Genomic DNA, 17,635 nt, shown 5'->3' with positions numbered 1-17,635 from the left:
GAGTTTTGAAGTTTTTACTTTTTACCATAAATTTTAACCTTTTTCCAACAATTTCAATTTAATTAGAAACACAAGTTTAAGATTTAAATCGATGGAATTTTTAATGTATTGAAGTAACGAGGTGCATCTGGATTCATACTATCGGTAAAATTTTCAAGTAGAAATGGAAAAGTGAGGCAAATTTCGATTTTGACAACCAAGATTTGTACTTCGTTCATCTGCTTTTCATGGAAAGGAAAGACAAGGAGCGGAATTACGATGTTGTTGTGGAGATTCAAAATCCGGGCACTGAAGAAAATTCAAGAAAAAGTCTCGATTTTCGAGGAAATGGTGTTTATGGGTTCAAGGAGGATTTGTCTGGAGTACAAAATAATTTAGTTACGCCTCGAGATTTCTCTGCTAAACCACCACTTCAGTGGAGAAAATAGCAGATATGAAGGCTAAAGTAAAAGCGTATATCTACTCAAATCTTTTCACCTATGTGTATATGATTCAAAATGGTGCATCATGATAATGGATAAATCTGTATTGGCTTTCTTCGAAAATTTGAGAAGGGCTTGAGTTCGCATGGAATGATCTGATTTTGATGGGCGAATTTGAAACTTAGATTTCGAATTACACCATTAGTTTGCTTATTTCAAATATTCAATCTAAACGCAACCTATGATTAATCCCCATCAATTGGATGCTTTCATCTCAAATCACATTTTCTTTTCGTTAATCTATTGTTTTGTTAATGAGGGCTCACGCATCTGATATGTTTTGCAGAATACCAAATCTTTCTGGACGCACGCCCACGCCCTAGAATCATCCAACCTCTTTTTTAATCTCAAATCACATTTTCTTTTCGTTTTAAAGGTAATTTCCTTAGTTTTTACTGGTCAATAATCTATTGTTTTGTTAATGATATTGAAATTCTTGCCGGTTCAGTTGTGTTGGGGCGTTGGGGCGATTGATTAGTAATGTTTTTCTATGAATCCTCTGTTTGTATTATATCATGTTCCAAGTTGAAATTTTAGAAAGAATTTGTGCTTGCATAATCTTGTTTGAAGTGCAAAATTTGAGAGTTATGATTGAAAAGTGTGGTATGTGTATTGATATGTGAGATTTAGGATATAAGTGTAAATTTATGTGATCTCTTGTAGATTTAATATTATTTTACGACCTACATATGAATACCGTGAACATAACAGCAACTTGAGAATTATGGTAGTATATTCATATTTGTTAAGATCAATAATCTTTCATCATTTGTATCGATCTGGTTTTTTGCTGGTTATCAAAGTTTCATTCTTTCTTATAGTCAATGTAGCTTTTAAATCGTACATCTATGATGTGGAAACAAACTTTGGCGAACTTGGTTAACTACTTTGTTTCTGAGTTTAATCTTTGTATTTTTTTTTGTTAAGTTATTTGTACTTTTTCCCAGTTTAAATGTTTTATTTTGTTTATTACAGTCCTTTTTGGTGATATTAAGTTTCATTTCATATCATTTTTTACAATGCCAATGATTATTACAGGCCTCTTTACTGATTTTTTTCCCAAATTTTTCTCGACAGGGCGCTAGAATCATCCAACCTCTTCTTTCATCTCAAATCACATTTTCTTTTCGTTTTGAAGGTAATTTCCTTAGTTTTTACTGGTCAATAATCTATTGTTTTGTTAATGATATTGAAATTCTTGCCGGTTCAGTTGTGTTGGGGCGTTGGGGCGATTGATTAGTAATGTTTTTCTATGAATCCTCTGTTTGTATTATATCATGTTCCAAGTTGAAATTTTAGAAAGAATTTGTGCTTGCATAATCTTGTTTGAAGTGCAAAATTTGAGAGTTATGATTGAAAAGTGTGGTATGTGTATTGATATGTGAGATTTAGGATGTAAGTGTAAATTTATGTGTTCTCTTGTATATTTAATATTATTTTACGACCTACATATGAATACCGTGAACATAACAGCAACTTGAGAATTATGGCAGTATATTCATATTTGTTAAGATCAATAATCTTTCATCATTTGTATCGATCTGGTTTTTTGCTGGTTATCAAAGTTTTATTCTTTCTTATAGTCAATGTAGCTTTTAAATCGTACATCTATGACGTGGAAACAAACTTTGGCGAACTTGGTTAACTACTTTGTTTCTGCGTTTAATCTTTGTATTTTTTCTTGTTAAGTTATTTGTACTTTTTCCCAGTTTAAATGTTTTATTTTGTTTATTACAGTCCTCTTTGGTGATATTAAGTTTCATTTCATATCATTTTTTCCAATGCCAATGATTATTACAGTCCTCTTTATTGATTTTTTCCCAAATTTTTCTCGACAGGGCGCTAGAATCATCCAACCTCTTCTTTCATCTCAAATCACATTTTCTTTTCGTTTTGAAGGTAATTTCCTTAGTTTTTACAAGTCAATAATATATTGTTTTGTTAATGATATTGAAATTCTTGCCGGTTCAGTTGTGTTGGGGCGATTGATTAGTAATGTTTTTCTATGAATCCTCTGTTTGTATTATATCATGTTCCAAGTTGAAATTTGAGAAAGAATTTGTGCTTGATTAATCTTGTTTAAAGTGCAAAATTTGAGAGTTATGATTGAAAAGTGTGGTGTGTGTATTGATATGTGAGATTTAGGATATAAGTGTAAATTTATGTGTTCTCTTGTATTTGTTGAATTCTAATATGCAGACGTTATTAGGTGATGTAAATAGCCTTGATGTTGAGTTTCTTAGAGACGACGTAGAGGGATCAATAATTGATGTTATTCCCATTGTGAACAATGAAATTGATGATGAAAATATTGGTTGATTTTTGTGTTTTCTTCATGGTATCGAAACTATCTTTCATGGTATTTATTTATTTAATAAATTTTTCTTGTCGATTTTACTAGTTTTCCCATTGTTATTGGTTTTTAAAATGTGAGGAACAGAGCATTTGTTTGCAGAATTGAAGTGTGCGGTGTTTGTTTTTGCATTTTTTAGTCCTTTTTTCATGGTCTTCTGTGGGTGGGTTCTTGGCTTCTCTCTGTTACCTCCTCTTCAGTTTTACACCTGTGAAGCTTGCTAATGTATACATTGGTAATTAGAGATGGGGCAATTGTTTTCTGTATCATGTGTGCCTTGAGCTAATGGGATCCATGTTACTGATGCATTATATGAATCATTTAGAAAACAGATATTGTTTGAGCAGATTTTGTTTGAGAATATTGTAAGAATAAATTAGGTTGCGATCAATATTGTTTGAGCATATTTTGGAGATATAATGGGGAAGCAATCAGAAGCTGATATCTTTAGTTTAAAGAGAACAGTTCTGTTTTTCTGTTTTACTATTCTCTTCTCGTGAATTGCTGAAAATGAGTGTTTCTCTTCTTATTTTATTTCATCTCTTCAATTTTGTGATGAGGATCTATGAATGGTGTATGAAATCTGATTGGATTGGCTTACAAATCTTATTTTCCTGTACATTTTTATGATATCCTTGTTGCAATGTTCTCCATGGTTTGGGAGGAAGTTTCGATTGAGTTTTTACTTTTTAGCCCTTCATTTCCAGTTTTGGTGATGTATTTGTAATTTTGTCCCATTGACTGACTTTCTAATTTAGCTTAATCGGTGCATTCAATGTGTATTCTTCTGGGTGTGATTCTGGACCATAATTTTCTCAATAACGTTCAATTTTCTATTTCAGAATGGCTGATAAAAATATTTGCTACATTTTGAATGTCGAGAATGCTGATTTCACTCCTGGTGAAGCTGAGAATGATGATTATGTGGTCAAATTTACATTCACTGATTCTGTGGAACCACACTTGAGATCTGCGGTCATAGAGCTGTTTTCAGAACACGATGAGATTTAATATATTATCTACTCTAGTTGACTAAGTCTCACAACTCCATCTCCTCCTCCAAGCCGTCTCCTTCACCATTGTTGCGCCCCAAGATTTTTTCAAGCTTCCAGTTTTCTTCCCGAGCTCGATCCGTCCGTTGGAATTTAATTCTGAAGGCAGTTTAGCGATCACTGCAGCGAGAGCTCCATTATACCGTAAGTTTTTCTACGATCAGATATATTCTATTTTTTGGATGTTGTTAGATTCGATTGAGTTTCGAGTATGTTGTTCTTGGCAGAGTTCTGATCGTTTATTACCGGTCGGTTTTGAAATAGAGCGACTTTCGGAATTGTTATGATTTTTTGGATGTTTATTCGAAAATTTGGAGTTTGGGATTTGATGGGTTTGCAGTATATTTGTTGTATTAGTGTTGTGATGAGTTAGTATCGTTACACTGCTGTCTATGTTTTCGGTTCAATCAGTTATAGCCGTTATGCCGCCAGTTTGAGTTTTGGGGATTTTGAACCGTTTCGAGTTGTTGAAACTTGGCTATTGAGTTTGATCGTAGTTGTTGATCAACTTTTGTCTCCGTACAGATTTGTTTGGAGTTGTTGAGCCCGGTGTTGACAGCATTGGATCGTCGAAGAGATTGGACGAAGAACGGTAAAGAGATTACCTTGAGTTGTTGTTGTTGTTAGGTTGTATAGTTTTGATATAACCTTTTTATTGTAGCTTATCCAGAGTTGGAGCTATTGCATTGAAAGGTAAAAGCAGTCATCGTTAGCTGGATAGCATACTCGGGACAGTTGGTTCTCGAGTTTTTCCTTAAAATCACATACTTGCATCAATACTTGTTCTAGCATGTGGAACTTGTATTTTGTTGTTGATTAAGTTTTGTTATATGGCTTAATGTCTTTATGTTTTATTATGCATTCATATTGAGTCAAACCTTGATTTCAGTGGGCAGAACAACACTTTTTTTAGACGTTTTGGGGGCTATACTGTGAGTGGCCTGGGTGTAGAGGTTCACCTAGAGTCAGCATACTCCTTATAGTCGCACCAAAGTCTATGGGAGTGGGATACGTGGCACCACCTCGATTGGGAGAGTCGGTGATTCGTTACGTGATCTCATCATCGGGATCCCAAAAAGCACAGCAGCAATCCATCGTTTATCAGAATTGATATTTCGATTTAAAGACATGCATTTCATTACGTTGATATTGATTACGTTGTTGCCTTGAAAGCATGTTTGTTGTTGTATTACTTGTTATGTTGCTTTTATCGAGAATATATTTCTCACCGGAGTTATCCGGCTGTTTCTTTGTTTTGTATGTGTACTTGGCAACATGTGGGGCAGGATCAAGTCAGCGAACACCTTGTTAGCAACAAGAGGGAGAGTTAGTCGTGGGACTCGGTTTAGAAGTCGTGTCAGCATGTCTACCTAGTTATGTTGGAACATGTTTAGATATGGAACTTCATTGTCTTGTTGTATTGAATAAGTCGACTTTGGTTATCGAATATTGTTGTTTGAATGTTGTAATTTCTAATTTGAATTGTTGTTGAAGGTTGGATAATAACCTGTTCTGTTTCTGATTTTTCTGGGCAGAGGACGCGCTCGATCGCGCGAGTTCACACGATCGAGAGCGGCCCTTCAATTTGTTGAGGCAGTGGCATTGCATAAAATGGTGCGCTAGATCCCACGAGTTCATCGGATCGAGCGCAACACTTGAGATTTCTCCGGCAGTACATGAGGCATGGATGGTGCGCTCGATTGCACGAGTACATGCGATCGAGCGCAGCCCTTTAAATTTTTTTTTTTGTCTTGCCTTGACTTTTGCATTATTGTTGATGATGGTTTACATTATCTTAAGATTAGAGGATTAGAATCATGGTCTCATAGAGGTAGTAGAAAATAATAGGGATTCTTGGCTAATAAACTAGAAGAATTTAGAATTGGACAATCATTAGAAATAAATTGTGGTGGACAGTCAAGTGAACTCAAACCTCTAGCATTTATCGCTTATTGAATTTCATCTCGTGAATTCGTGGTTATTTAATTTTATTTCTTGCAAAGTTTTAGTTTTATTAAAATCAAACCATTTTCGTAGCTCTACATAGGATTAGGATTTGATTATTCTCAAATATTTAATATAATATCATTTTATTCATTCTCCGTGGGATCGACTTAGACTTAATTCCTGTATTATATATCGTGCGCTTGCGAGCGAAAAACACGCAACAGTGATAAGACACATATATTTCTGATTTTCATCATTTATTGTCTCAGTATCATACCCATGAGAATATATGTCATTAAAACTCAATAAATTTCTTTTTGATTGTGGTGAATATAAAACATCATTTATCAAAAATTTTGTACCATTAGGTAACAAAAAATGTGATTTACCACAACCTTCAATCAAGTCTACAGGACCCCGATATTGTATTCACCATTGTTTCTGTTGATTTTAAGTCCAAGAAATATTTTTCTTCTCGGAGAATAGCATGCATTGTACCATTATCTGGTATGCAAACTTTCATGGGATTATTTCCTTGTTTATCTTTGCTCATAGCATTTTCCATATCTAACTTCAAAAAAATGTAATAAAAAAATGAAGTACAATACAAATGCAAAAATAACATGTTTTATAATAATACAATAATGGATGAAAAATACAATATGTTACATTCTTGTCCCACCAATATATTAATCAATGTCCTCGAAATAATTCAAAAAATTAGCGGCATCGAAATGAGTTGAACCACTTAAATGGTCACTATTTTCAACAAAATTGGTTTCTTTTTCTTCCCATTTATCGATTCTTTATAGAGCTTACAAAGGTGCTCAGGGGCTTGGCAAGTACGTGACCAATGTTCTGGAGTGACATATCTATAACAAACACTCTCAGGTCTTTTTGAATGATTTTCATTTTCACTCATGTTTGCATGCTGCCTTTTTGGTGGATGGTTCGTGATTCTCTATTGAGATGAGTTATTGAAGTAACTATCTTGAATTTTCTTCAATGCCCGGATTCTGAATCTCCACAACAACATCGTAATTCCTCTCCTTGTCTTTACTTTCCATGAAAAGCAGATGAACGAAGTACAAATCTTGGTTGTCAAAATCGAAATTTGCCTCTCTTCTCCATTTTCTCTTGGAAATTTTGCTGATAGTATGAATCCAGATGCACCTCGCTACTTCAATCCATTAAAAATTCCGTCAATTTAAATCTTAAACATGTGTTTCTAATTAAATTGAAATTGTTGGAAAAAAGTAAAAATTTATGGTAAAAAGTAAAAACTCCAAAACTCAAAATATATCAAACTCTACACTTTATAAATTTTTCTCTCTCAATTCAATTGTAATTTCTAAACAAATTGAGAGACCTATGTATAGATCTCATTTGGAGATTAGTCCAAAAATTAATATATCATCATCTACATCATCACACACTAATTTTCAAAATTTTACAACTCAATTTTCAACATTCAACATTCAAAAACAATAATAATAATAATATGTTTTCAACACTCTCCCTTGTGATGATGATCGTGATACGATGATTTTCTTTATTAAATATTGTATACTGCCTCGTTAAAAAATTTTCTAGGAAAAAGCCATTGGGATATAAACATAATAAGAAAAAAAGAATGCAGCCACGTAAAATTCCCCTCATGTTAATACGAATGATTCTTAACATATTTCGTAGATTGCGCATCTCAATGTTATATATATTCTTTCTGAATATCGTCGTAGGAAGTGCCTTTGTGAAGAGATCTGATGAGTTCTCGCTTGATTGAATGTAACAGATATCAATATCTTTATTCTTCTCAAGCTCTTGAGTGAAAACAAAGAATTTTGGGGGAATATGTTTGGTTCTGTCACTTTTGATGTATCCTTCTTTCATTTGAGCAACACATGCAACATTATTTTCATATATTGTCACAGGCTTCTTGTCTGCTGACAATCCACACGAGGTTCACTGCTTTCTTCATGTAATGCAATAATCTCGGCGTGATTTGATTAAGTTGTTACGAGTGTTTGTTTCTGTAAATGACAAGAAATTGCAGTACCTCCACGAGTAAATACATATCCAGTTTGGGAACGTGTCTTATGTGGATCAGATAAATATCCAGTATCAACATCACCAGTGGTACTTTGATTGGTATCTTTTGAATATGAAAGTCTCAAATCTGTCGTTCCTCGTAGATAACGGAATATATGTTTAATTTCGTTTCAGTGCCTCTTTGTTGGATATGAGCTTAATCTTGCCAATAAATTTACAGCAAAAGATATATCAGGTCTAGTATAATTTGTAAGATACATAAGGTCACCAATGACACTTAGATATGATACTTCTGGACCAAGAATAACTTCATCATTTTCACATGGACGAAATGGATCTTTTTCTATGTTTAATGATCTAACAACCATTGGAGTACTTAAAGGATTTGATTTATCCATATTAAAATGGTTAAGGACCTTTTTTGTATAATTTGAATTGTGAAAAAAAATTCCACATTATTTTTGTTCGATTTGCAAACCAAGACAATACTTGGTTTTTCCAAGGTCCTTCATTTCAAATTCTTCCTTCAAGTACATCATAACTTCTTGAATTTCCTTATTCATTCCAATGATGTTTAAATCATCAACATATACAACAATAATTACACATCCGGATGTTGTTTTCTTGATGAAAACACAAGGGCATATTGGATCATTTACATATCCATTTTTCATCAAGTGTTCACTTAGCCGATTATACCACATTCGGCCGGATTGCTTCAACCCGTATAATGATCTTTGCAATTTCACAGAATAAAATTCTCTTGATTTTGAACTTTGTGCTTCAGAGATCTTAAATCCTTTAGGAATTTCATGTATATATCACTATCAAGTGGTCTGTATAAATAAACTGTAACAACATACATAAGACGCATTTCAAAATTTTTAGACACTGCCAAACTTGTGGGGACCTCAGATGCTAATCTCATATTCACAATAATTATCCAATCTCAATCTAAACAATTTAATCCAAATAAATTAGAAATATTCAATCTGAATATTAATATGCTTAATAAGAACAAAAAATTAATACAGGACATTTGGCGACGCAAAACTATACATTTGGCAACGCAAAAACATGTTGCTAAATGAATAATGTTCTGGCCGAGCTCAACCCGGCCTCGCTCGAGCGTAGGTTCATGCGCTCGAGCGAGACCTGTGCTGCCCAAAAAACCTGAACTCTTCTCTTTTGCTGCCATTTAACAACATTTTAAACTTTTTTTCAACATTTAACCGTTTCAAATCAATTCTAGGATGATCTATATACAAAATAAAAAGTAGAACATGCACCTCAAAGTATAATAATCTTATACATGTTTCCAAGGTACAATATAATAACAAGTTCAAGTCTAGTTCTAAGTTCTCAAACCAGTCTAAGACTTCAAAATTACAAATTTGACAGCAAACTCTACTTCTTAAACCGAGTCTCCACTTTTATATCTTTCATTCTTGAGCTATTCAATCCATATCTACTTGCTCATGTTCCAACCTGATGCAATGCACACATACAAACAAAAAAACAATCGGATAACTACGGTGAGAAAAATCTCCCAGTATTAACAACATAACATGAAATCTCATAAACACATGTCAAAGCATAACAATTCCATAGAAAATCTTCTATGAATAATGCCACAATGCAATGCATGTTGGAAGAAAAGACTATCAAGTATTGAATTCAAATTTGAATCTCGGCTCTTGGGATCATGAGGGAAAAGATCTCACCACATTACCACCACCACTCTCCTTCAGGTGGATGTGTAGTATCTCAACCCAGGACTCTGGCGACACTATATTGAGTTTTCTGACTATAGGTCCTAATCTGTAACCTATGCCACTCAAATATAGACTCCAAACGTCATTTTACAATTTAGGCCATTCAGCCCTCTATGCTTTTCAAGGTTTCTGGCTCAAGATGAATGCATTTAAATCAAGATGAATCAAGATATATTCATCGATTATAACTCATATTCATCGATCAATATCATAAGAAAAATAAGCAGATTAAAAAAAATCTAAAATCTTAGATGCAATCTCAATAGCATCATATAATATACAATCGATAATCATTGAAATAATCCAATAAAGCATAGATCATGTTATTCAACCAAGTGTAATCATCAATCAAAATCATATTCTTTAATTCATATCAAGAATTAATCAATTCAAGAATTAGAACATAATCATGTGTGATTTAATTGGAACCTCGAGAATATAAATCTTTCTCGAGTATTCTTTCCATCTTAACCGACGTCAATTCATAAATTTACTCTTGATTTAATGTATTGAATCTTTGCAATCTCTTGCAAATACTGATTAAAACAATCTAGCCAATCTGTCATCAAATTCTGCTCATTTCAATCTTACTCGTTCAAGCATCTAGTTGTTCTACTTATTAATTCAACTTTCGAACTCGTCGATTCGACTTCGATATCTTCAACTTCAATCTGAAATAAATTTATATAATTTCAATCATCAGCTTTATATCAGATTGCAAGTGAAAGCAAAGCTTATTCAACTTCAAGTCTTTGATCAAATGACTGAAATTCAAACCGACGGTGTAACGATTCGAAATTGATAATTCCGAAAGCATAATCATCAATATCATCACCATCTAAACGCAATATCCACATCATTTCTATCCCTAAATTTCGAAATCAACAGCCTATCATTTTCAGAATTTCCAAATATCTTCAAAAATTCATAAACATGTTCAAACGACGATCTTTTCTCGATCCGTCTTAGATATGTTATCGTCATATATACTAGAACACATTTATACTATCAAATCTTAAATCTAACAACATCTTAAAATTGAAACTTGATAAATCTTAGTTAAACTTACGTCAAAGTGTAGCACTCGAAGCCGTGATCGCAAATATACAATCAATCTGAAATTCTACCGGCCGAATAATTTTTTCTCAAAACTTGAGATGAATAAATCGGCCCCTTCTCATCTTTTTCGGTTTTGGCCTGAATATTCTACTAAGAATATGCATATACATGTATCTATGCATCTATATATCCCATGTGTCATCCACTTGCAATAGGGAAATTGCATTTTAGTCCCTGAGTTTTTTACTATTTGCAATTTAGTCCCTGCTCGAGTTTCGCATTTAAATTAAATCCTTTTTATATCCAAACACATAATTTAAATCTTAAATCTCATAAATGGTCAATTTAAATATTCTATATCTTTTAATTTAAGAATTTCAGAATTAAAATCTTAAAATCCGTAAATTCCCAAATTAAATATTTCGACCCAAAATTTAAATATATAATATCTTAAATTCTTCAATTAATATTTTCTCAAATTCAGAATTTAAATCTCAAATTCCGTAATTAATAATTGAATATTTTTTGGCCTTACAAAACTAATCAAATACCGAACGCAATTGCATCCATAACGGGAGAATACGTTTCTTCATAATCAATTCCAAGCCTTTGAGAAAAACCTTGTGCAACAAGTCGAACTTCATATCTTACTATTTTATTTTTCTCATTTTTCTGTCGAACAAAAACTCATTTGTATCCAACAGGTTTTACACCTTCAGATGTAAAGACTATAGGTCCAAAAATATTACATTTATTTAGCAACTCCAATTCAACCTGGATGGCATCTTTTCATTTTACCCAATGTTGCTGAGTTTTACATTCACCAAAATATTTTGGTTCATGATCTTCATTCTCATTTATGATGTCACATGCCACATTATAAGAAAATATCTCATCAATTTCTTTCATATCTTTTCGGTTCCATATTTTTTGAGTATTAATATAATTGATAGAGATTTCACGATTCTCGTCAGTTTGTAGCTCTGACAGAATATTTTTATCATCATGTGTTTCTTCTGAAACACCATTTTCTATTTTTCGATCATCGTGTTTCATCATCACTGGCCTTCTACGCTTCAAGCGTTTTATGCATCATTAGTGTCTTAAATTTGTTTTTTTGGCATTTCAATTCGAGTAGGGGCATTTACAGAAGGTATATATGATTTTATTACCTCTTTTGTGTTTGAAAATGCATCTAGCATTTGATTTGCTATTTTTTTCAAATGCACAATTTGCTGTACGTATTTTTCACATTGTTTGGTTCTTTGGATCCAAATGTAACAATGATGGTACATACCATGTGATTTTTTTCGATGTGTTTATTTTTTCCCCTAACATTGGGAAGATTTCTTCATTAAATAACAATCAGCAAATGTGCTGTAAATACATCACATGTCTGAGGCTCAAGATATCGATTGATTGATGGACTATCATAACCGATATAAATACAGATCTTTCTTTGAGGACTTATTTTTTATCGTCGAGGTGGTGTAATAGGCATATATACCATGCATCCAAAAATTTTCAGATGAGAAATGTCTGGTTCTTTACCAAATGCAAGCTGCAATGGGGGTCATTTATGATATGCACTTGATCTGATGCGAATTAATGCTATAGCATGTAAAATTGCATGTCCCCATATAGAAATGAGAAGTTTTGTTATCATAATCATTGGTCTAGCAATCATTTGTAGATGTTTAATCAATTCAGATAATCCATTTTGTGTATGTACATGAGCAACATGATGCTCAACGGTGATTCCCATTAACATACAATAATCATTGAAAGTCCGAGAAGTAAATTTTTCAGCATTATCAAGTCTTATTTTCTTGATTGTATAATTGGAAAATTGATTCCGAAATTTTATTATTTGAGTCATTAATCATGCAAATGCCACATTTCGAGTTGACAATAAGCATACATATGACCATCTGCTAGAGGCATCGATCAATATCATAAAATATCGAAATGTTCCACATGGTGGATGAATTGGCGCAAAAATACTTTCAAGAAATATGGGTGATTCAGTTTGGATTTTAGCTGATGATGATCTTATAATAAGTTTTCCAAGATAACATGCTTTACATTGAAACTTATTATTCTCAAAGATCTTCTAGTCTTTCGGTGGATGACCATGTGTATTTTTTTATAATTCTTCGCATCATTATTGAACCAGAATGTCCCAATCGATAATGTCAATTGGCTAATATTGATGAATTATCAACCACCATATTTGATTCGATTGGACTTATGTGTGTATAATGCAATCCAATAGGGTTCATTGGTAGTTTTTCAACTACATATTTCTTTCCTGATTTATATGTGGTAAGACACATATATTTCTGATTTCCATCAGTTATTGTCTCAGTATCACACGTGAAAATATATGTCATTAAAACTCAACAAATTTATTTTTAAATGTGGTGAATATAAAGCATCATTTATCAAAAATTTTGTACCATTAGGTAACAATAAATGTGTTTTACCACAACCTTCAATCAAGTCTACAGAACTTGATATTGTATTCACCATTGTTTTTGTTGGTTTTAATTTCAAAAAATATCTTTTATCTCAGAGAATAGTATGCACTGTACCACTATCTATTATGCAAACTTCCATAAGATTATTTCCTTGTTTATCTTTGCTCATAGAATTTTCCATATCTAACTTCAAAAAAAATATAATAAAGAAAAACTGAAGTACAGTACAAATGCAAAATATAAAATGTTTTATAATAATACAAGAATGCATGAAAAATATACAATATGTTACATTCTTGTCACACCAAAATATTAATCAATGTTCTCAAAATCATTCAAAAAATCAGCAGCATCGAAATGAGTTGAACCACTTAGATGGTCATTATTTTCAACAAAATTGGTCTCTTTCTTTCCCCTTTATCGATTCTTTATAGAGCTTACAAAGGTGCTCGGGGGCTCGGCAAGTACGTGACCAATGTCTTGGAGTGCCACATATATAGCAAACACTATCAGATCTTTTTGAGTGATTTTTCATTTTCACTCATGTTTTCATGTTGCATTTTTTGTGGGTGGTTTGTGACGATCTTTTGAGATGAGTTATTGAAGTAACTATCTCGATTATTTTCATATTCACGGCTGTGACCACGACCATGGTCATTTCTACGTCTACACTCACGCCCACACCCACACCCACACCCAAGTCCTCGACCTCGTCCACAACCAATTTTTTTTTTATTCCTTTGATTTTGGTTTTCATTTTTATTTACGACATTCACTTCTGGAAATGCCGTTGATCCATTGGGTTGGGATTGATGATTTCTCATTAACAATTTTTTGTTCTTTTCCACCACAAAAAGACATGCGATGAGTTCAGAATATCTCAAAAATCCACGCACTCTATACTGTTGTTGCAGAGTTATATTTGATGCGTGGAAAATAAAAAATATTTTTTCAAGCATTTTCATTTCAGTAACCACATGTCTACAAAATTTCAATTGCGAGACTATTCGATACATCGTAGAATTATAGTTACTGGCTTTTTTAAAGTCTTGGAGTCTCAATGTATTTCATTCATCACGGGCGGTCGAAAGTATTACTTCCCTTATATGCTCAAATCTTTCCTTCAACCATTTTCATAAAACCATTGGGTCTTTTTCTGTGAGATACCCACATTTCAATCATTTATCAAGATGTCGACGCAGAAAATCTTAGCCTTTGATTCATATTATGAGGATGATATATTATTTTTTTTGATGGTTTTACTTAGACCCAATGATTCAAGATGCATTTCTACATCGAAAGTCCATGGAATATAATTTTTTCCAGTGATATCGAGCGCAACGAATTCAAGATTTTCCAAATTTGACATGGTGTTACTAGAAAAATAACAATGCATTTTATTATTTAATTTCTATTAATATGACAATAAAAAATAATGGATAAACGACGAGTAAAATATGTTTAAAAATAGAGAAAAAATGTGTGGTAGATAATCGCCGGTGTATACAAGGCTTGTGAGGATGATAACCATAATAGTTATAAAAAATAACCTTAGAAATGATATCATCTTCTTCTTCGAAAAATCGAGGAGAATATATTTTGAGAGAAAGAGTAAGTTTGGTGCGATTGAAATGTGTTTGAGTGATCATATTTATAAGAAAAAAACTAGCTATTTATTATCATTTGTGGCCGTTGGGAGTAAGAAAAAAAATTGATTATGTGTTGAATAAAAATTTATGATAATCATGTGATGCATATAATGATAATCATAATTAAATAATTATGTATATCATATGACATTATTATAATAAGGTTTATTAACTCCTTTTATATAATATTGTGAAATTATACAAATATGGTTAGTGTATATATACACAATAGAATACATATCATATCACGTTATTATAAGGTCGGTGTCGTAGACATTCTTTTATATAATAACATGAAATTATATATTAATATAGTTAGTATATATACATGATAAATATATATCATATCACGTTATTATAAGGTCGGTTTCATAGACATCCTTTTATATAATAACATGAAATTATATATTAATATATACATATAGTAAAAATATATAAACAATAAAATAAATACTCTTACTTGTTGAATATTTTTGTCTTTTCCTTTGATTTGGAGCTTTGGAAATTATAGAAAACCTTCGAGCGATCGTGCTGATAACGTGTTGTGAAAAAGTAAAAATTTATGATAAAAAGTAAATCCTCAAAAACTCAAAATATATCAAACTCTACACTTCATATACTTTTCTCTCTCAATTCAATTGTAATTTCTACACAAATGGAGAGACCTATTTTTAGATCTCATTTGGATATTAGTCCAAAAATTAATATATCATCATCCACATCATCACACACTAATTTTTAAAATTTTACAACTCAATTTTCAACATTCAACAACAACAACAACAACAACAACAACAAAAAAAACAACAACAACAATAATAATTGTTGTGAAAAAGTAAAAATTTATAGTAAAAAGTAAATACTCCAAAACTCAAAATATATCAAAATCTACACTTTATAATATTTTTTTTCTCTCAACTCAATTGTGTTTTTCTACACAAATGGAGAGACCTATTTATAGATCTCATTTGGAGATTAGTCCAAATATTAATACATCATCATCTACATCATCACACACTAATTTTCAACATTTTACAACTCAATATTCAATATTCAATATTCAAAATAATAATAATAATAATATATTTTTCAACACTCCCCCTTGTGATGATGATCGTGATATGATGATTGTCTTCATTACGTATTTTATACTGCCTTGTTAAAAACCTTACTAGAAAAAACCCAGTGGGATAAAAACCATAGTAAGAAAAAAAGAGTGCAACCACGTAAACTCCCCCTCATGTTAACATGAGTCATTCTTCACATATTCTGTAGATTGCGCATCCCAATGTTATATATATGCTTTCTGAATATTGACGTAGGAAGTGCCTTTGTGAAGAGATCTGATGAGTTCTCACTTGATTGAATGTAACAGATATCAACATTTTTATTCTTCTCAAGCTCTTGAGTGTATGCAAATAATTTTGGGGGGATATGTTTGGTTCTGTCACTTTTGATGTATCCTTCTTTCATTTGAGCAATACATGCAGCATTATCTTCATACAACGTCACAGGCTTCTTGTCTACTGATAATCCACAAGAAGTTTGGATATCTTGTGTCATTGATTTAGCCAAACACATTCACGGCTTGCTTCATGTAGCGCAATAATCTCAGCATGATTTGATAAAGTTGTTACGAGTGTTTGTTTCTGTGAATGCCAAGAAATTGCAGTGCCTCCACGAGTAAATACATATCCGGTTTGGAAACGTGCCTTATGTGGATCAGATAAATATCCAGCATCTGCATAACCAATGATACTTTGATTGGTGTCTTTTGAGTACAAAAGTCCCAAATCTGTCGTTCCTTGTAGATATCGAAATATATGTTTAATTCCGTTCCAGTGCCTCTTTGTTGGATATGAACTGAATCTTGCCAATAAATTTACAGCAAAAGATATATCAGGTCTAGTGCAATTTTCAAGATACATAAGGGAACCAATGACACTTAGATATGGTACTTCAGGACCAATAATAACTTCATCACCTTCACATGGACGAAATGGATTTTTTTCTATGAATGATCTTACAACCATTGAAGTACTTAACGGATTTGATTTATCCATATTAAAATGTTTAAGGACCTTTTCTGTATAATTTGCCTGGTGAACAAAAATTTCACATTCTTTTTGTTCAATTTTCAAACCCAGGCAATACTTGGTTTTCCCAAGATCCTTTATTTCGAATTCTTCTTTCAAGTACATCATAACTTCTTGAATTTCCTTATTCATTCCAATGATGTTTAAATCATCAACATATACAACAATAATTACACATCCGGATGTTGTTTTCTTGATGAAAACACAAGGGAATATTGGATCATTTACATATCCCTTTTTCATCAAGTGCTCACTTAGCCGATTATACCACATTCGGCCGGATTGCTTCAATCATATAATGATCTTTGCAATTTCACAAAATAAAATTCTCTGGGTTTTGAATTTTGTGCTTCAGACATCTTAAATCTTTCAGGGATTTTCATGTATATATCACTGTCAAGTGATCCGTATAAGTAAGCTGTAACAACATCCATAAGACACATTTCCAAATTTTCAGCCACTGCCAAACTAATCAAATATCGAAACGTAATTGCATCCATAACAGGATAATACGTTTCTTCATAATCAATTCCAGGCCTTTGAGAAAAACCTTGTGCAACAAGTCTAACTTTATATCTTACTATTTCATTTTTCTCATTTCGCTTTCGAATAAAAACTCATTTGTATCCAACAGGTTTTACACCTTCAGGTGTGAGGACTATAGGTCCAAAAAAATTGCATTTTTTTAGCGAA

General features: G+C 32.3%; 1 long non-coding RNA gene across 2 annotated transcripts; it reads left to right on the top strand.

The window, feature by feature from the left end:
- Nucleotides 1-133: 133 nt before the first annotated feature.
- On the top strand, nucleotides 134-5,371 carry LOC140885073 (uncharacterized). Of its 2 annotated transcripts, none has more exons than XR_012150798.1 (6): nucleotides 134-445; nucleotides 769-858; nucleotides 1,560-1,620; nucleotides 2,321-2,381; nucleotides 3,678-4,031; nucleotides 4,413-5,371. It is a non-coding gene; the product is annotated as an uncharacterized lncRNA (long non-coding RNA). The 2 variants fall into 2 exon arrangements; XR_012150797.1 differs by having other exon boundaries at nucleotides 134-453.
- Nucleotides 5,372-17,635: the final 12,264 nt, after the last annotated feature.

Source organism: Henckelia pumila, chromosome 2 (genome assembly GCF_033568475.1).
Source record: "Henckelia pumila isolate YLH828 chromosome 2, ASM3356847v2, whole genome shotgun sequence".
NCBI lineage: Eukaryota > Viridiplantae > Streptophyta > Magnoliopsida > Lamiales > Gesneriaceae > Henckelia > Henckelia pumila.
Note: the sequence above shows the minus strand (reverse complement) of the source record. Positions and strands in the feature narration are given on the sequence as shown.